The sequence below is a fragment of the Suncus etruscus genome, chromosome 9, assembly GCF_024139225.1.
Source record: "Suncus etruscus isolate mSunEtr1 chromosome 9, mSunEtr1.pri.cur, whole genome shotgun sequence".
NCBI classification, from domain to species: Eukaryota; Metazoa; Chordata; class Mammalia; order Eulipotyphla; family Soricidae; genus Suncus; species Suncus etruscus.
The window spans coordinates 27,605,867-27,627,962 of NC_064856.1; the positions used below are offsets into that span (position 1 = coordinate 27,605,867).

General features: G+C 42.9%; 1 long non-coding RNA gene across 1 annotated transcript in view; it reads right to left on the reverse strand.

The window, feature by feature from the left end:
- Positions 1 to 1,431: 1,431 nt before the first annotated feature.
- Positions 1,432 to 22,096, reverse strand: part of LOC126018367 (uncharacterized) — a 29,564-nt gene continuing 8,899 nt past the window's right edge. The window contains exon 3 of the long non-coding RNA XR_007498916.1: positions 1,432 to 1,480. This is a non-coding gene — a long non-coding RNA (uncharacterized LOC126018367). The remainder of the gene's footprint in view (positions 1,481 to 22,096) is intronic.

Consider the following 22,096-nt stretch of genomic DNA (forward strand, 5'->3'; position numbering starts at 1 on the left):
ATGTCAAAGAAATGAAGAGCCACTTTAGCCAGCTCTAGGTGTGGGGGCTGCTGCATTGTGTGTGTGTGTGTGTGTGTGTGTGTGTGTGTGATTTTCCCAGAAACATTTCCTGAGCTTAATGTAGGCCAGTCAGCCAGTGGTTGCATGGTAGTGAGTGAAAATAAAGTGTTTCCTGTCTTAGAGGTAGGAGGGATGGGTAGCCCCGCAGGGAAAACAGACGACGAAGAAACAGACAAGCAGATAAGCTATACAAACTGCTAAGCACGATGGGGAAATCATTAGGCTCTCTTCCCCATGCCCAGGCAGAGATTCCTTGGCTCTGAGATCATCTGCACAATGATGATTATACTATGAGCGGACAAATGAATAGGAGCTGTCGAGGTGCACGGAGCAAAGAGAGAGTTTCCAGCAGGAAGAACAGTCATGTGGGAAGACTTGGTTCTGGCTTGAACTGTGCAAGCTCCTCTAACAGTTGGCAGCTCCGCTCTGGCACAATTACTATGCTGTGTTCTCCTCATGGCCGAGCACGCCTAGCTCGTGTTGGCACTGCTGACTCAGTGGTCTCATTCCTTCTTTCGGAGGCTTCATATCTTCATTTAAACAGAATAAAGTGGAGAACCTTTTCAATGGCCAGGAACATGTGGTTATTTGGAACATCACTCACAGGCCAGCCACACAATACAAGGCAGCCAGAAGGCAGCTCTGGGGGATCTTGCAGCTGCCAAGCACTGCCAGGAGTGAGGGCAAAAGAGCACCCTAGAGAGCTGGACCTCATAAGAGGAAGGAATTGCTGAAGGGTGCGCCAGAAGTGGGCAAGAGGCCAGGCAACTGTCCTGGCACTTTCAAGGATCCCACGCCTACGCCCTTGTATTTGCAGAGGCATTCGTTGTGGGGTGCCTGTACAATCGGCTCAAGAGGTCCAACAGAAGAGACTGAAGCTCAGAGTCTGTTTGTGGGCCCAGAAAGTGCTGGGGTATGACTCCAAGCTCAGATTCCTACTCCCCACTCTGATGTGGGGATGACAGGCCTCTGGGGTGGGGGGCAGGGTAAATGACTTCATCCCTGAATGAAAACACAGTCGTTTGAGGAGACAGATGCAGGCTTGTTCCAACTCCCACTCACCAGCCTCCTAACTGTGTGGTTCAGATCCGTGCTCCATGGAGAAGGCGCTCTCGTGTCAGGCAGGAATCTGGGGGCGGGAGGGCTGCTGGTGTTCCCACAGAGCGGAAGCGAAGAATGTGAAACCCTGGAATGTCATTGTCTCCGCGAATGCTGATAATGAGGGTAATGGTAGTTTGCTTCCGTTTAATGAGCGTCTACTATGGAGGTGCCAAGTATTTCACAGATATTATTTTGCTTTGTCTATTCATCAAGTAGGTATTTAGTGTTCTCTCTGCCAGGCATGGCTCTTTGCTCACTCTAATCATCACAGTGAAAGTAAGTGCTAGGTATGAAGACTCCTGTTAAGTAGATGATGAAGCTGAGGGAAGAGCAAATAGAACCAGATTTGAGAATAAGTTTCATTAATATCAAGAACACATGGAAATGTCTCAGGGCTGGAGAGATACTACAAAGGATAGGGGCTTGCCTTGCCAATGGCTGACACGGGTTCGATTCCTGGCATCCTATATGATCCCCTGAACACCTCTAGGAGGTGCTCAGTAATTTTTCAGTAATTTCTGAGTGCAGAATCAGGAGTAAGCCCAAGCACCACTAGGCGAGCCCGCCTCCCAGAATAGTTTAAAAATTCTCTTGTAGTCTTTTCTTTCCTTTTCTTTTTTTGGGGGGTGGGGGTAGGGGTACACAGCCATTGATACTCAAGGCTTACTTCTTGCTCTTATTTAGGGATTTAGGAATCACTCCTGGTGGGGTGTACTTATGGTGTACTGGGCATCGAATCCAGGTCAACCATAAGATCAATGCCCTACCCACTGTATTATTTTTCCAGTCTCATTAATTTTATTTATAAAGTTCTGAAAGTGTTGGGGAATGGGTAAGTAGCTCAAAAGATTTTCCATGCAGTAGACCTAGATTTTTTTTTTTTTTTTGGAGTGGGGCGAGCATACCCAACTGTGCTCAGAGTTTACTCCTGGCTCTGTATTAAAGATCACTTCCGGAAACATTCTGTAATCGAACTTGCATCAGCTACTCAGCAAGCCCTACCTGTGGTACTATCACTCTGGCCTAGAGGGCCAGATTTTCCCCCCAGCATTACAAGGTATCCCAAGCATTCTATGAGCAGCCCCTGAGCACTGTTGGGAGTGATCTTAAAAACAAATGAACAAATAAACAAAAACAAAAATATTATAATTCCTTAAAAATGGAAATTCTAAAAAAATAGTAATTCTAAAGTAATTTAAAAATAGTAATTCTAGGGGCCAGAGAGGTGGCACAAGCAGTAAGGCATTTGCCTTGCCTGCGCTAGCCTAGGAAGGACCGTGATTCCATCCCCTGGCGTCCCATATGCCCCCCCCAAGACAGGAGCAATTTCTGAGCACACAGCCATGAATAATCCCTGAGGGTTACCAGATGTGGCCCAAAAACCAAAAAATAAATTAAAAAATTAAAAAAATAAAAGTAATTCTAAAAAAATTGTATAAAAACAGTAATTCTTTCATTTACTTATTTATGTTTTGGAGCCATATCTGTTAGTGTTCAGGGATCTGCTCTCATGAATCACTTCTGGTGATGCTTGGGGGGACCAAATGAGATGCTGGGGCATGTTTCAAACCTAAGTCAGCAATGTGTAAGATAAATGTCCTACCTGCCTTACTATCACTGTGGCCCCAGTAATTCTTTTTTAAAAAAAGATTAACTGAATAGTTAAATGAGTTGAGTGCGAATTAGTGAGCTAGATCAAGAAATTCTCTCAGAATTTAGTGCAAGAAAATAAATGGATGAAAAGTATGAAGCAAGTGTTAAAAGAGACATGACGGACAGGCATAAAAATGGTACCATCTGCTTAGTGAGAGGAGAAAACAGGAAAGAAAGACCCTGAAACAGGCAGTAATTCAAGACATTTGTTTAGAACGTGAGAGATGCATGTGTTCTTAAATGGAGAGCCCTGAGTGAATATTTACAGGAAGAATGGAAAACAATCTGCATCTAAGTACATCATGGTGCAATTTCAGCACACTGAGGATAAAAGGCAACCCTGAAGGCTTCTGGAGTGAAAAAGATTTATGCCAGATGAAATGAGAAGATTGACATTCACCTTCTCACTTGTAACTCTGCAAGCAAGAAAACTGCTCAAGGAGAGCTTCAAAGTTCTTCTGTGAAGTGCTTGGGAAGTAAACATTCTTGATCCAACCAAGTTGTCCATCGCAATGTGAGGGCATCATAAAGACATTCTACTTGAATCAACTGAAAATGCACGGATGGCCTGAAAACGCTTGCACTTCACTGTCTGAGTAAAGGGCAAGAGAGAAAGACAGAGAGAGAGAGAGAGAGAGAGAGAGAGAGGAGAGAAGAAAAGAGCAGAGAGAGAGAGGAGAGAAGAAAAGAGCAGAGAGAGAGAGAAAGAAAGAGAGGAAGTTCAATGGGCAGCACACCATGCTTTGCTTTGCATAGTTAACTCCCTGGAGGATGAAAAAACAATGCAGGCTACTTATATTCTCCATTTCTTACACTAAACAACTCCTATATACTTCCTCAGGCACTATAGCAAGACCAAACAACCCCCACCTCATGCTGGTAAGGGGTTCAGTAAAGCTTCTGGTAGAGATCCTGTAGGAACAGAAGAAAGTGTGGGTTATCTAAGGCACAGGTGGCAAGGACACCATCCAGATTTTGTCTAAATAAATCTTACACTTGCAACAATTAACTAAAATCTGAAAAAGTGAAAAACTGCTATCCTGGAAAGTCTGGGTTCAATTTATACACCCTATTATAGAATACATACCCCCTACTTTAGAAATAATATATTAGTTACACCAAGAATATAATAGTTTTAGTTCTTGTTGCTTTTTTTCTTGCATAGTCATGGTCTTCAGTAAGAAAAGAGAGATTTATTCCTCCTAGTTGTTGATTTAGAAACCTGTTTATACCTGGGAATGTGGGTCAAGTGGTAGAGATCATGCTTTGTATTAATGAAGTCCTGGATTCTTTCCTTGGCATTTAATGGTCCTCTATAGCAGAGCTGGAAGTAAACCCTACAAATATACATATATATATACATACATATATATACATATGTATATGATTACAACTATTATCCTGAAAAATTATCTTTGAAGTTAGGTTCAGAGGAGGACTTCATGCTGCATGTATGTGAGACCCTGAGTTCGATCCCTGGCATCACCACTATTACACATACACTTGAGTTATGTCTGCTAAAATATATGGTTAATTGGAACAACTATATATTAAGTGATTTGAATAGAAATTGGTTGGAAACAAATAAAATGCTTTCAAAAGACTTCAAAAAAAAGTTGAGGGTGGGTTTTAAAGAGCCATGAAAACAGCCCATACAATAGAAAATACAAGGTAATTTGGTAAAACATGTGAGCATACTAATAACCATAATAATTGTGAATTTTCTGAATTCACAGTTAGAGATTCCTGAATTAAGTAAAAGGCAAAACGGTATGCTATTTTATAAGAGACGGGGAGAACAGAGCAATGCACAGAGACTGAAACTATCGAGGTGGAAAAAGATAAACCAGGCCAGTGCCAGGAAGAGGAAATAGAGTGTGCAAACAATCTTAGTCGAGCAAATGGATTTCAGGGAAAAATAATCAGTGTGACTCAAGAAGAAAAAATAATTATATGTATTGGTAATTATATGTATCTACTCTATCAATAAGCTTAGCCTGTGTGCTTGTAGAGCTTACGCCAACTGAATTTTTTAAAAAAGGTTTCAGTGGAGGTTAGAACCAAAAAGATTTTAGAGTTAAAAAAAAAAACAGATTTTTAAAACTAATCTGAGAGAATTTGAACCTGGGAACAGTCTGGCAGCTTTTCCCAGTTAGGAAATTTGGGTCCCACTTAGATACCCACTATAGAGTATGTACTCTATACCCCAGGAATAATGTATCATTACACCAAGAATATAATAGTTGTTTTTTATTGTTGTTTAGCTTCTTGTGTAGTCATGGGACTACAGCCAATGATGCTCAGAAGTCACTGCTGACAGGGGCTTGGGGCACCCTACATGGCGGTTGGGCTCAAACCCAGGTCAGCCACATGCAAGGTAATGCCCAACCAGCTGTACTATATATCACTCTGGCACAAGAATATGCTATATTGGGCCTGGAGAGATAGCACAGCGGCGTTTGCCTTGCAAGCAGCCGATCCAGGACCAAAGGTCGTTGGTTCGAATCCCGGTGTCCCATATGGTCCCCCATGCCTGCCAGGAGCTATTTCTGAGCAGACAGCCAGGAGTAACCCCTGAGCATCGCCGGGTGTACCCCCCCCAAAAAACAACAACAACAACAAAAAAAGAATATGCTATATTGACAGGGTTCTCTGTGCTTTGCCTCTAAGTTTCCATCTCCTAGAAATCCTAACCTGTATTGTGGATAAGGGGCTGGGACTGAGTCCCGAGCCTCCCACATGTGAAGTGGGTGTCTGGGAACTACATTATAAGGCAACACCAATAGTTTCACTACCCCAAACAACCTGCACCTAAAGAACGTGGGTCCCATCTATGTCCAGAGGAGACCAAGTACAGGAGATTGTTTACGAGTATTCTGACATCTAAAACACATCCTGGAGATTTGGGCTGGCATTCATTGCTCAGAACTCCCAGAAGTGGTCACCGTGTTCAGAAGCAGAGAGGATGCTGGCCACAGGTGCTGCCCTCCTGCATGGCTGTTTCACAGAATAATTCTATCAGCCCCTGTAGATGGTTTGGCTCTTTGGCCTGCAAGACTGGCAAAAGAAGTTATATATGCACAAGATCTTGTTCAGCAGTAGAGAATGGAATTTGTTGGGGTGCAAAAGAAATAATCTTATACTCCTCTCGGTTCTAGGTTCTTCAGAAACTGAACAAATAAATTAGCAAGTATCAGGCTAAGAAAGAGAAACATTTTTTAAATTAATACATTTATTTATACACCTTGATTACAAACATGATTGTGGTTGGGTTTCAGTCATGTAAAGTATACCCCCCTTCACCAGTACAACATTCCCATCACCCTGTCCCAAATCTCCCTCCTCTCCACCCCCCCCACCCCACCCCGTACTCTAGACAGGCTTCTACCTCCCTCATTCATTCACATTGTTATGATAGCTCTCAATGTAGTTATTTCTCTAACTGCACTCATCACTCTTTGTGGTGAGCTTCATGTAGTGAGCTGGAACTTCCAGCCCTCCTCTTTTTGTCTCTGAAAATTATTGCAAGAATGTCTTTTATTTTTCTTAAAACCCATAGATGAGTGAGACTATTCTGCATCTATCTCTCTAGGAAAGAGAAAATAATAATGTGTAAACCTCTGGCATGCACAGGAGAGAGCCAGGACAAGTGAGGAATTCACCATTGGTCTGAGGGACCATGAAAAAATATATCTTTAAAAAAATTTAGGGGGGCAGGAGAGATAGCATGGAGGTAGGGTGTTTGCCTTCCATTTAGAAGGACGGTTGTTCAAATCCCGGCATCCCATATGGTTCCCCAAGCCTGCCAGGAGCAATTTCTGAGCACAGAGCCAGGAGTAACCCCTGAGCACTGCTGGATGTGACCCAAAAACAAAAAAAAAATTTTTTTTAGGGACTGGAGCAATGACAGTACATTTGCTTTGCACAAGTCCAACCCAACCCAGGTTCAATCCTTGACATATCTTAAGGTCACCAAGCACTACCAGAAGTAATTTCTGAGAACAGAGCTAGGTGTAACCCATGAGCACCACCAGGTGTGACCCCCAAACCAAAAAAATTAAGTTTTCTAAAGAGTGGAGCCAAAGAGAGACTAATGGGTAGGGTATTTGCCTTGCACATGGCTTACCTGGGTTTGATCCCTCTGAACCCCATTATGTCCCTGAATTCCACCAGGGATGATCCCTAAGTGTGGAGCCAGGGGTAAATTCTGAGCACTTCTGAATTTGACTCAAAAACCAATATATATATATATATATATATATATTTTTTTTTTTTTTTTTTTGTGGTTTTTGGGTCACACCCGGCAGTGCTCAGGGGTTATTCCTGGCTCCAGGCTCAGAAATTGCTCCTGGCAGGCACGGGGGACCTTATGGAGTGCCGGGATTCAAACCGATGATCTCCTGCATGAAAGGCAAATGCCTTACCTCCATGCTATCTCTCCAGCCCCAATATATATTAATTTTAGGCATCATGATTTTTAATACTATTTATTGTTTTGAGTTTATTGCAGTAACTCAATTGAGACCTACAGACCAGTTCTCAGGCTCTGTTGTAAGGGGGCAATCTTCAAAAAACTTAGCTAGGAAAGAAGAGGAATTTGGGGAGAAGAAAGGTGAGGTCAGGTAGGACTATCCTTCTGAAAACAGGTACTGTAGAAGAAGCTGATAAATGTAGTTCATTTCTCCATTCATTAGGTCTTTGGTTATGGGAGATGTTTACAGGTATTTTAAAGGTGACCTTTGTTCAACCTCCAGGCTCCCCTCCCTTGAAATTTGCTAAAGACATATTTGGGCTGCCAAATTTTTGTTCCCTCTAAAGTTCTGTGATAGTAGAATTGAGAATTGGGGGGAAGAAAAAAACCACAACAAAGCCTAATGGGAAACTTGAATATACTTGTTAGAAAGCTACGGCAAAAATAGTCAATCAAGAAGGGAATGTAGAGGATTTGAATACCATGATTGACACACTTTATCTTTAGAATTCATTTACAGAGAGAGAAAAAAATGCTGCTTTGAAACACACATGATAACTTCACTAAAGTTGTCCTTATTGAACATAATTTTTCTTCTCTTAAACCCCTCTCAGCTTCTCCGAGCCTTATTTTTTCATCCCTCTTTTTTTTCTGTCTGAAACATCTCCTTTGCAGATAACCTTGCTTGCAGTGTGATTATAGGCTTCTATATCTTTCTTTATGCTCTGAAAATCAGATGCAAATATATGCTTACAATGTATTTTTCTTTCCCTAGCTTTGACAAAGCTTCAACCAGGGGTTTACTTTTCTTTACCTCTGGTTGAGATGGAGATGACAGTTCCATGAATTTAGTCCATTAAAAAAAATTTTTTAAGGGAGGTTTTAGCTCCACTAGGCAGTGCTCAGGAACCACTCCTGAGTTTGTCTCAGGGGAGCATATGCAATGCTGGGGATAAACCCAGGGTTGGTCTCATGCTAGGCAAGACCTTTTCCCACCTATACTAAGATGAATTCCCAGGCATGAGATGTGGGTGAGAATAGGTGAGAATAGAAGAAAGAATAGGTGGCCTTGTTTTATTTTAGTGTTTATGGCCAGTTGGTTTGCAATATGGTCCTTGCTGCTGTAACAAGGCACTGAGAGCTCCTTCCTGGCCCAAACATTGGTGTCATTCTGCTCCTGATGTGGCTATTCTACATCAGTTAATTTGCATTTTTCTGACTCCTCAGAGACTGAAGACATTAATTTTTTTTTGCATTTGGATTTATTCCTTTTTTTGTTTATTTTTGGGTTACACCTTGCAGTGCTCAGGGGTTACTCCTGGCTCTGTGCTCAGAAATCGCTCCTGGCAAGATGGGGGACCATATGGGATGCCAGGATTCAAATCAGGCTGTGTGCAAGGCAAATACCTTACTGCTATGCTATCTCTCTGTCCCAATTTGGATTTATTCTTGCACTATTAACCCAAAGGTAGTTTCTGACCATTTAAATTCAGATAAAATTTAAATTCAGATAAAAGCTCTTCGTAAGTAGAAGCTTTAACCCTTTGTGTGAATCATAGATGACTAAAATAATCTTATCCAATGCCAGTTATATATTGTGTTAGATGCTTTCCTAAGATTCAAATGGTTTTTATTTTATTATTTATTCATTTATTTTAGCAGTGCTGGGGATTGAACTTGGGACCTCAAGCATCCAGCAAGTGCCCTGCTGCCTTCCTGCCCCTTTATGGTTCTATTTGTCAAATTTAAGACTTTAATTCGCTGAGAATTTATTTTTGTTGCAATTTTATTACTGTTACTATTGCTGATTTTATTACTTCTACCTTTATACAACCTAATATAGTCATCACCAGGCGTGTTAATGTTTTATATTGAAATGGATGGTAAGCCTAAGATATGTACTCTGAGTCAGACCGATAGGACAATGGTGAAAATGCTGTTTTAGTAATGGTTATGACTCGATCCTAGTTTGAATCTCTGCACTACATATGGTCCTTCCAAGCACAGAGATAGGTTTGGCACTTAGGTACCAATGGGTGCCTCCCCCAAAGAGACATACTACATTTCCAACACAGTATGAAAAGCAGAGTGTAAAATGTTTCATCTATAGGTTTTGTATTGATTACAAATTAAAATCCTCTTTTGGGTGCATTAGATGAAATAAAAATATTTAAAATGAATCTTTACCCTTTCAGATAAATTCTTGTTACTTTTGGGCTACATCTGGAAGCACCTCAGGGGCTATTCCTGGCTCTGTGCTCAGGAGTAACCCTAATTGTGGTTGGGAGACTATATGCAGTGTTGGGGATCAAACAGAGGTCAGCCATGTGCAAAACGAGTGCCCTACTTTCTGTATTGTTTCTGTATTGTCCTCCATCAATTCTCCTTGGCTCATATTACATCAATTTTTGTATTTTCTTTTTCACTATTGATTAGAAATAAATTTAAAATTTTGCTATCTCTCCTTAAGACAGTACTTTAACCAGTCAGTCTGAAACATTCCTGTCCCTCGGGGTTTGTGGATGCTGACTTCTCTTGTTGATCTGCTTCTTCTAGTTGATGTTTTCTAGGTTTTATGCTAGTATGGTCTGTGAATGTACCTAGGGACTTTCTACCTTTTGGAAAAGAATGAAATCTCCTGAGTATTCTGGAGAGATCTTGTTCACATATATCCTTGCTAAACCACATTTTTAATTTAATAAACAGCTACTGAACATGTGTGTATGTGTGTATGGGGGGGGCTTAGGATGCAAGATTTGCCTGCCTGGGGTCCCAAAGAAAGAAGCTGGCAGAACCAAGTCCATGTTTGGCTCCTGTGAGAGCTGAGGCCCAGGACACAGCACCCAGGAGGGGGGTTGAGGAGGAGGTTGGGGGCGCACATTTGGGACCACTTGAGTTAATGGAAATGAAGAAGTCCCCTGAGGAAGAAGCTGCACTTGCCCACAGGAGGGGGCCTTGGCTCTTAGATTTCATAGAACTGGGGGACTTGGGAACAGTCACTCTTTCCTCACAGGATAGCCTCCCTGGTACAGCTTCCCATAAAAAATATAGGCCCAAGGCAGAGAGAAACTAGGGAAGCTTTAGAGATTCACCACCTGCAGTCCACAGATAACCTCACTGAACCTAGAGGGCCAGGCCTGGGCCAAATAGCAGCCTGTCTGCAGGCTTGAGAGGGAATGAACTTCTCCTGGCAAAGAGCAGCGACAACAGAAGTGTGAGAAAATCAATAAGGAGCCACGACATCCAGCACACACAAGCCTTGCAACACACATGCACACAGACACACATATTCCTGCCAACATCTCCACACACGCATGCCTCACACATACTTCCACCGATACACAACCACATATATATAAAAACACATACACCCACCAACACTCACACAAGCACATGGACTCACACACACTTCCTCCAACACAGACCCACATGCACATGAACACACATATGCATTCATGCCAATACACACATTCACACAGATATGCACACTTCTTCCAATACACGTATATGCAAGGCCTTACATACTCCTGCCAACATCTACCCACATACACATGAACTCACATAAATTCATGCCAGCATACATTACATACACTTATAGTTACAGACACACATATGGATTCACACACACTTCCACCAACACCCACCCATGTATACATGACTAACACATATTCACACCAACATATACACATGAATTCACATATACATTGTGCCAATACATGTGGACTCACATTCATACAAATACATCGACACAAACGCATGTAAAATTACACAGGCTTCTGCCAAAACATGTGTTCACACATTCACATCGTCACACATACAAATGAATTCATAATGCTCTTTTCTTTTTTTTTTTTTCTTTTTTTTTTTTGTGGTTTTTGGGTCACACCCAGCAGTGCTCAGGGGTTACTCCTGGCTCCATGCTCAGAAATTGCTCCTGGCAGGCACGGGGGACCATATGGGACGCCGGGATTTGAACCGATGACCTTCTGCATGAAAGGCAAACGCCTTACCTCCATGCTATCTCTCCGGCCCCCTCATAATGCTCTTTTCAACACACACAGGCAAACACAACACATATGCATGCCACCACATACACATGAACTTGTATCACTGCATCAATACTCACATGCACTCACAAGTCGTGCAGATATGTTGCATGCACATTTATGCCAGCATACATTACATATGCATATGGACTCACACATGCTCCTACTAACACATACATGCAAATGGACATATAAACACACTCACTGGACTGAGGTGAAACCATGTGTTAAGATTGAAACTTTCAAAGTGTACAGCTGCTGTGAAAATCTGCTCTGATAGAGAACCAGACTACAAACTTAACCCTGGACAGGGAAGCCCAGAGGGGAAATGAGAGACCAGGTTTGAAGCAGGCAGCCCAGTCCTCAAGTATTCCAGCTATTGGGACCACTAGAATCAGAGAGTGGGGGAGATGGAGATCAGGCACTGGAAAGAATAGAGGCATCTGTTCAGTAAAAACTTCCTGCTGTGACTGGTCATTCCCCCAGCCATTCTCCATCCCCTTTGAGTTCGATAGACTTGTACTGACAAATAGACAGTAGAGCTGATTTTGTTCTGAATTCTAAAGTCCAGAAGCTATACAGCTTCTCAGACACAAGTTTGAGATGATACCACTAGGAAACCTGGTTACCCAGGTTTCAGGATGATGAGTCCCACAAGAGGATGAGCCCTGGCACCAGTTAGCAAATGACAGGAGCCATATCAGAACCACATCAGAAGAGCTAAGTTTCAGCAGAACACTGTGCCCTGGGAATCCACAGGAGAGCAGAGCCCATTCAACTGACCCACAGCTTCAGGAGAAACAATTCATTAGAGGCTAGTGTTTAGCTAGTGAGCATTTGTGAAGCCCTGGGTTTGATTTCCTGCAACACACACAGACACATATACACACAAATGCTTTCAGCCTACCTCTGTACTTCCATGTAACAAACAAGAATTCACTGTATTCTAAAGTGATGCATTTAAAAAAGAGTATTCACCTTTAGATATGTCTTAAGCAAAAACACTGAGTTAAAAATTTAAAGAGTACCAGATTCCAGACGGGAAAAATTAATAACTTGGGGGAAGAAAAGCTGGCATTGGCTGACTTATCTGCAACAGGGGAAGCAAAGGGCCAGGTAATAATATCTACAGACATTTGAGTGAAAATAAAATATGAGCAAAACATCATCCTAATATGGAACCAATAGTGCTAAGGGATCTCAGCTCAGTGTTTGTGGGGAGGGGCAGATGGAGTGGAGAACAAAAGCATTTTAGTCTCTTTGGGACCTGGGGGAATGGAAAAGCAAAAGTACCGTAAGTGGGTCATCTTAATGTGGGGGAATGGCATTTTTCAGATGATGGAAGATTATGTAATTGTAAGTCTGTATTTTACTCCAGCGCTAAAAGAAAAGGCAACTGCAAGCAGAATGGCAAAGAGTAGAAAAACACAAACTTGGAAAGGAAAAAAGATGATAAATGGCCTTTTTTTATCACACTAGCAAAAACCTAAAAGTAAAAGAGCAAAGTAAACGAAATAATAAGCCCACCTTCAAATGGAAGGAATTCAAGAAAGTGCATGCATTTTTGCCCTAATCTCAAATGAGCTGAAGTGCCTATTAAAAGCTAAACAGGGTTGGAGAACAAATTGCAGACCAGACCAGCTCTTATTGGGAATACAGAATCAGACCCACACATCATACTTCACAGACACCTGAATCACTCAAACATGAATGGAGTCTGGTTTTCTGTTGGAGTGAAAGCTGGAGAGTAGATGGCGTGAAGCTGGGGCAAGCACACCCAGACTTCTGTAGTCCGCACTCCCCGCTAGTTCCCTTCTAGGTAGTTCCCCATTAGCTCTTGAAAGCTCTGCTGGATTTGGGGCCAAAGCACAGTAGGTAGGGTTTTTGCCTTGCATGTGGCCAATCTGGGTTGGATCCCAGGCATCCAATATAGTCCCCTGAACTTGCCAGGAATGATTCCTGAGAGGTGAGTCAGGAAATAACCCCTGAGCAATGCTGTGTGTGGCCTCAAAACCAAACAAACATAAAGCTCTCGTGGATTCAGAGGCTGACCTGGGATTGGATCCCCTCAGAGCCTCCTAGGGGATCTGAGCCCTTACAGGGTTCTATTAATGGCTATTTCCATGTACTTACTACCCCAACTGTGTCCTACACTCACACCCCACACCGAAGCTTCTGCTTCCTTTGTAGGTAGAGCCTGTTCCCAATCCAGGCAGCTATGGTTGATGGCACTGGGGGTGAGGGTGGTTTACTGCTCCCAAAGTTGACCTTTGCAAGCTTGCAAATCTGTTCAACCCTGCTGACAAATGCTCAGCCTCACGACTCTCTGCTTCTACTCAACTATGGCCTGGCAGCCATCGTCCACCCTCTCTCCAGAGACCTGGCTGAACTGGTAAAATGGTAGATCCAGGACAACATTGATTTAGGTTCTCTGTTCCTTTGTGCTCCCAGACTTGGGTCTAGGGCTGCTGCTGCTGGTGGTAGTGTTCTGCCCTGATCCATACCATGTAACATATAGGAAGCTGTTTACTGGAAAGGTGGTTCATTCTCTGCTTTGGGTGACCTGGCCTGACTCCAGGACATTGGAAAGCTGAGCTCACTTCCCTGTAGTGACCTGCCTTCCTTTCTTCTCAGCACCTTTCCCATCACAGAGATCTCAAATCTTATGGGGCTTGTTCAGACAGCCCAAACTATGGGGACACTTCCAGGGAATGCTGATCCTGCAAGAGATTCCATTCCAGTGCTAACCTGCTCCAAGATGGCAGTCTTTCCTTTCTGCAGGGAATAGCAGTACAGAACACTCAGGATTATGGAATCATTGAGGTTGGAGAGATGCACAGGGGTTAAGATTCTTGTTTAACTCAAGCTGGTTTTATCCCCAGAACTACACACACTCTCTTAGCACTTCCAGGAGTGACTCCTGAGCACAGATCCAGGAGTAAATCTTGAGCACTTGACAAATGTAGCCTTGTCTACAGAAGAACTGTTGAGTGTCCTTCAAGCACTACATGAGTATACTCAGCATACCACATCTTCAGGCACTTGCACTGGACTGCCAGCCTGCTTGGCCATGAAGCACCCGCCCCCCAAAAAAGAACAATTGAGGAGTTGTACTGATCCAAATTCCAGGAGAAAGAATGGGCCTGTGTAGGCCTAGGTTCAGGTGTGGGTCACTGGTGGTGTCATCTCTTGCTCTATCCCCCTTTAATCTAGGGCTTCTAGGCTTTTTAAAGATGATTATATTATTTTATTTTTTTGGTTTTTGGACCACAGTCAGCAGTGCCAAGAATTACTCCTGGAGAGTTTGGGGGTACATATAGGATGCTGGGAATTAAACCCGGGTTGACTGCATGCAAGGCAAGTGTCTTACCTGCTGTACTATTGCTCCAGCCCCTCTCCAACCTTTATTTAAAAAGCTATACCTCCTTCCCTATTCTAATAAAAAGCTTTTTCTGATATTTTTTTCCTATCTCCTTCCCCGTGAAATTTTAATACCATAGTCTCACCATGTAATTATTTATGAAGCATGGTCTTTCAGAGAGCTGCAAACAAACCACTGAAATATCAAAAACATTTTCCAGGTTCCAAGAATCAACCTTCATCTCCTTGGGCTAATGTCCTTACTGGGAAGGCATGTCTATTCCCATAAGAAAAAAAATTACAGCAGACAGGGACAAAGCAGTATTGTAATTAAAGTGATTTGATTTGATTCTTTGACAGAAACGTAGCGGCACATGTAACTGCAAGAAATGTTTCCCCGGCACCGTGCGCTAATGTGAGTTAATGAAAATGGATGGTTGAAGGAGGGGACGGGCAGGACCGCACAACAGAGGCGAGGATGGATCTTTCGTGTGTGACCAGAGCCCCCTGGTGGCCAACCTGGGAACAACTCAATCTCATCCAAATCCTGAAGCTTCCTCCTGCATTTCTCTGCATGCCCACACTTTGGTCTGCATCTGTAGGGTGCCATTGCTAAGAGCTAAGCTTGCCTTTGAGGCTCAGTGAGGTTTGATAACAGTCGAAACAACCTTTGCCTTCAAAGTCAGGCTTGTTCCAATCCAAAGTCCACATTCTCTTCTTCTGGGAGGCTCTTAGGATTTTACAGAAAGGAAGGCTCAGGCCAGGCAGGTGTGGGCTTGTGCATGAAGCTTTCAATATTTCAGTGCTTCTCACCTGCTGATTTTTTTCTTCCTTGGAGAAGCTGGAGCAGAAGAGGAGAGTGACCACGTGCAAGTATTGTCAGTGCTGATTCTGCAGAGAAAAAGAATGGCAAAAGGAGGTGGAAGATGGCATGAGGAAACGGAGATCAGGGGCCCAGTGACCCCAGTAGATATAACTCAGGAAGATTGCTTTTCCTCCTTCTGGTGCAGTGTAGACTGGGAGGAGTTCCTCATGGAGAATGACCTGGAGTGACTGTGACCTGCTGTGACTCCAGCGGCACTAAATTAGACAGTGAGCTAGAGCAAAGAGTTGGGCATTGTCAGGAGGACCCAGGGGGGTGATGCCAGGGTCCCAGGAGGACATTTTCTATGCAGAAAGTGGCATGAGGGAGCCAGTGGCTCTGATATGTCTTTATGAGCTGCAAAAAACAGTTGCAAGGAGCAAAGATGCTAGTTCCTGCCTGGAGCAAGTAATGAAGCACTCAGCATATAGGGCCCTTTCACCTATAAACTTGCCTGCAAGTCTACCAGCATTCTAGAAGACAAGAAGAAAAATGAGATGCACTGCCAGGTGGTTGACCTTGAATTTTCTCTCTGTTTAAATATTTCTTCTACATGCATTGCTTTAGGACCATACTAGTGTCAGGATGCTTCTACTCCACACTATTATTTATTATTATTATTATTATATTTTTTATTTGGGGGCCACATCCAGTGGCACTCAGGGGTTATTCCTGACTCTGTGCTCAGAAATTGCTCCTAGCAGGCTTGGGGACCATGTATCATGCCAGAGAATGAATCTGGGTCTGTCCCAGGTCAGCTGTGTGCAAGGCAAACACCCTACCGCTATGCTACCACTCTGGCCCCTCCACACTCTTTAGAAATCTTGAGAGAAGGATAGTCCATTTAAAATAAATACTTTTGTTTACTAAGTTCCCCCTTCCTGAAATTCCAATATTTCTTATTTTATAATTTCCTTTCTATTACGAGAACTGCCCTTAGTGAGTTATTTTCTTTTTGACTTCACTCAGGGTTGCTCAAGGACTGTTCCTGACTCTTTGCTCAAGAACCAGGGATGACCTCGGGGGGACCCACATGTGGTGCTGGGATTTAAACCAGGGTTGCAGCAGCTCAGTTGTTGTATGTGAGGCAAGTGCCTTCCTTCTTGTGTTCTCTAGCTTCTCTTTGGTGGTCCTTTAGGGTAGACCTTTGAGTTGGCTGTTCTTTGATTTTATCTAATGTTTTGTTTCTCCATTTTTGAAGAATATTGTCACTAGAGATCATGTGCCATGTTTAGAGTTCTTTTCTTTTGGCATGTAGAAAATTCTGTGTCATGTTCTCTGGTCTCCATAGACACTCATGAGAATGCCACAGGCCTTTACTATATTTTCCTCTAAGATAGAGACCCACAGCATCTGGATGGCCATCTTTTCCCCATCTGCTTTCCAATGTTTTTTTCTCTTTAGGTTTCAGATATTTGCTCTGTTTGGCCAGAGTTTCTCTTGCTTTATGTGTGTGTGTGTTTGTGTGTGTGTGTGTGTGTGTGTGTGTGTGTGTGCAGGCGTGCACACGCACTATGGGCCACACTCTGTGCTCAGGATCACTCATGATGGCACTCAGAGAACTATATGGAATGCTGAGGATCAAATCTGCATCAGCTTCATACAAGGCAAGTACTGTACCTACTGTACTATCTCTCTGCCCCTTCTCTTGGTTTATTCTATTGGGAGTTTTGCTCTGTTTTGTGTGCCTCTAGATTTATTCTTCTGTAAAAGTTGGTTTTCTTCTCTGAAGCAGGATGCAGGATGACCAGTCCAGGAATGTGCATCAAAGGGCACAGAGATGATTCTAGAGGTTGATTTTGCAGGTGAGAGATGAGCAACATACTATCTGATAATCTAAAAGGTAATGGTTTCTTTGGAAAAAAGGCTTTTGGGCTACACTTGGGGATGCTCAGGGATTACTCTGTGCACTTTGCTCAGGGTCACTCTTGGAGGTACCCGGGGACCATATGCAATGCCAGGAATGGAACAAAGGTTGGCAAAATGCAAGGCAAGCAGTTCAAGATCTGTAATCTTTTTCCAAGCCTAAGAGATAGTTGTATTGCAGTTAGGAAGAGAATGACTATTATGTGCTGACCTGGAAAAAGCAACGATAGCACAGAGTGGCATCAGGAAAAGCAGTGTTAGAGACAGAGAGAACTGGGCTCAATGTCAGCGTCTATGACTTTGCCTTTTTATAACTCCAGTCATTTTAAGAATAGAATCCTCTCCTCTTTCCTTTCCCCTCCCTTATTCTCCCCTCCCTCATCTTTTCTCTTTTCCTCATCTGCTCTCCCCTCATATCCTCTCTTCTTCTCTCCCTCTCCTCCCCTCCCCTCTCCTTTCCTCTTCTTTCCTATCCTCTGACCTCCCCACCTTCTTCTCCTCTTCTCCTATCTTTCTGAGGGGGTCTTCTAATTAATGGTCAGGAGGCCTGAGACTCCTCTGATAATTCTCAGTCAACTGGTCTGGCAGTTTAATGCAAAGGTCCAAGGATGTGGTGCTGCTTGACCTTGTATGCAGGATTACCCCTGCTATCCCTGCTGTGCATGGCAGCCTCTAGGACCATGCTGGTAGTGCTCAGGGGCCTCCAAGGCAGTCTCTGGTGATGGCTGTGAGGCCATAGGGGAATCAAACTCAGCTTGGAGCATGTTAGGCAAGAGTGCTAACCACTATCTTCCAGCCCCTAAACCTTGTTTTTCTAATTTTCAAGATGAATGCAGAAAGAGCATCTGCTTCATAAGCCTGTTCTCAAGAATAAGCATAATATTGCACCAATTATGTGCCCCCCAATCAAACAAACAAGAAAGAAGAATACTGATAAGCTAGGAAGAAAGCTCTCTGACATCAGAAAGTAGTAGCTGCATGTGGTAGCGGTTTATGGTCTAGAACGACTGAACTTTGATTCCATGATTTTTCAATATTCAGACTGCCTAAAAGCCAGACTTGGATTTCAGCCATTCCTGATTGCGTTGGCACACTCAGCCGACTGAAGTAGCCTCAGGAAATAAAATATTCAATCAAAGTGCACTGCTGCCTTCCAGTCCTTGGATTTTCTGCTGCTACCTTGGAGAGTGAGACAGATTTAGGATTCCTGGATTCTACTGCCAGCTTCTCTTTTTATAACCCTAGTTTGATGTCTCTGGGAGTCAGATCTGAGATGCAAGACACAGGAGATGCACTGAGGGACATATGAGTTGCTAATGTGGAGGTTTAAGATAATGTGAATTTGTGATTGGGGCCCAGATATTTTTGTCCATTGAATGTATCAGTTCTTGTTGCTAGGAGTAGATTCCTGAAGTAAAAAAAAAAAAAAAAAAAAAAAAAAAACCACTAAAATGAGACTTTCCACTGCCTGTAAGAAGAGGGTGAAGGGCAGGATGCTGGATCAGAAACAGAAAAAATTTTTGTGGGGCCCACACCTGCCAGTCCTCAGGGTTTATTTCTGGCTCTGTACTTAAGGATCACTTCTGGTGGAGTTTGGAAGAACATATAGGGTGCTGGGGATTAAATTTTGGTGGATCACAGATAAGGCAAGAACCTTACCTGTTGGATTATTTCTCCAGCCCCAGAAACAATTCTTGATCTGTTTCATAATATTTGAATTTACCTTGTTACCTCATCAGGAAATCGGGATAGATGGAAGGTTTACAACTATACACTTGCAGGAAAGTGAGTGCAGGAGATTAGCAGGAACTCCCCAAGGAAAAACTGATTATTGTGTGTATGTAAAAACATGACTATTTCATACAAGACAGTAACATCAGGCCTGGGGAGAAAAAATCAGAGATCTTTAAAGGCATATTCAGTATGTCTCTATCCTCCACTCATTCATTGTCCTCTTTTCCCTTCCTCCCTCCCTCCCTCCCTCCTTCCCTCTCTCCCTCCCTCCCTCCTTCCCTCCCTCCCTCCCTCCCTCCCTCCCTCCCTCCCTCCCTTCCTTCCTTCCTTCCTTCCTTCCTTCCTTCCTTCCTTCCTTCCTTCCTTCCTTCCTTCCTTCCTTCCTTCCTTCCTTCATCTCTAGGAGATGACTAGGCCTGGTTCAGCCCTCAGGAATGATGAGGCCTCACAACCTCGTAGCCCCATTTCCACCTCCTTCACCTTGTGAGGGCACAGTGAGACCCCATTGGATACCGAATATGCTGGAACTAATGGTCTTGGGCTTCCCAGGCTCCAAAACTGTGAGAAATTTCTGCTGTTTATAACCCCCCAACCTATTATTATAGCAGCCCAGACAGGTGATAATATGAATTTGATATAAATTTGCCCCTTCGTTCTGAACTGGAGGTAAGTCATTCTGCCCACTCTCAGTAACTGGCCCATCATTTCACATAAAGTCAAAACAAGCACTTTAAAAGCTCCTTCCTGAAGAATGACAGCCCAGGGACCCCATCATTCAATCACCAAGACATGCCTGAAAGTCTTTCTCCTCCTCTGCCCTTTCTAGAACTTCTGTGGATTCGCTGACTGTGAAAGGTTAAAGTTGTTAGTATAAGGCAAAGAAGTAGCAGCAGCTGGGTGTATTTTCATATGAAGATTTCATAAGAATATTTCCCAGTCGGCCATATTTTTAGAAAAGGTTGAGGAAGCTCATGGTTAAGAACATGCACTGTTTCAACAATGGAATCATGGGATTTACACTTGAGTAGTTTGGGTCATGGTTAAAGGTTAAACACACGTTTTCCCCAGTTCCATTTTTTCCAATTTTCTTAATTACCTGGTTTGAGATACATTTATTTTTGCTAACCACACAGAATTGAATTTTATTTTGTTGTAGATGGGGCTGTATTCCCAACTGGTGACCAGGAGATCCTGTTGGGGGGCACCAGAAATTCTCAGCAAATTGAGCCAAGGGTCCCCCCAAAAAGGTGCTGTTGCTCCAACCTTGTAGAACTTGGGGAATCCAGGGCTGCACCCATTGATACTTAGAGAACCAGTTGGTGCCAGAAACTGAACTGGGTCTAGCAGGGCCCAGCAAGTACTCAAATAGCTGTACTATCACCTTGTCCCAGATTTTGCTTTTTTTTTTTTCACCCATAAATAGACTGCCTCTGCCCTGATGTGTGATTTCAATTGGTTGTGATGAATTTACAATCTTGTACCCTCTTTTCTTTGTATGTTGTTTTGGGGCCACATCTAGCAATTCTCAGGGGTTATTCCTGGCTTTGCACTCAGGAATTATTCCTAATGGTGCTTGGTGGTGCGTATGGGATGCCAGGGATTAAACCCAGTTGACTGCATGCAAGGCAAGTACACTCCCCACCCTTTGGTTTTCTTTTCCACTTTATTTTATATTTTGGTCAATGTTCAAATTATTTTTAAAAAATTGAGGATATATCTTATAAGAGAAGAAAGGGGAATATGATTAAGAAATTCTAGATGATTAGATCTTAGTGATTAGTAGGATAGATATTTGGAAAGATTAGTGTGGAGGTTTTGAAATCGTAAAACCAAATAAAAAAAAAACAATCTGTGATGGTGAGCCTTACACAAAACATCACTTTGTGCTCAGGGCTTACTCCTAGCTAAATGTCAGAGATCAAGCCCAGGTTGGCTGTGTGCAAGGCAAATAATGGCTACCATTCCAATGCAGTTTTTTTTAAGTTTGTTTCTTGTAAATGAAAGCTTATAAATGTATATGTATATAAATGGTCTTTGTATCAAAGTAAGAAAAATAACAAAAGGAACTCATGCGATCTGTGACTTTTCTCACGGCTGCCATCTAGACCCATAGCTACTGGTGCTGGGGACAACCCTGCCCAGAAGAGCCCACAGAAGCCACATCAATGGAGGTGATCTGACCCTGACCATGAAGGGTGAAGTCAGATGAGCCAGGCCGCTCAGCTCCATGGCCAGCACATCGCCTAGTCAATGAACCCCAGCACAACATGTAGAAAACATCACATTACTGCGGGACAATGGGAAAATAATGCAGCCCTACATCATGCATAGAGAATGAAGATGGCAGCTCCAATGACCTGAAAATGTCAACCACCTATTTATCCTCTCAGATAAACAGTTTAGAGAAGAAATATAGAGGATCCTCATAGAACTCAAAGAACAAGCTGAATGAACCACAAATAAGAATCAAGAGGGTATGAAAATAGAAAAGAGAAAACTCCAAACTGAAATAACAGAACTGAAAAACTTGGTAGGCAAAATAAATACTTCACTGGAAAGCCTCTCCAACAGAGTAGCAGCATCTGAGGACCGAATCAATGAGCTAGAAGATAAGATACATAGCAACCCCATACAACAGAAGAGATTGGAAAAGAGCCTTAATACAAATGATCATACAATGGGAAAAATCCTCAAAGAATGTGAACAGATGAAAATAGAAGTCTTTGTTAAACCAAACAGAAACAACATAAGAATCATTAGGTCCCAAAGACCCAGAATAAAAATCCCCATGAAGAATAAATAGTCAAAGACATCAATGCAGAAAAACTCCCAGAGCTAAAGATTGCATGCAACCAAATCCTGCATGCCTGAAGAGTACTGGCTAAAAGAGATCTGAAGGACAGCACCCAAGACACATTCTAGTTACAATGACGAATCCCAGAT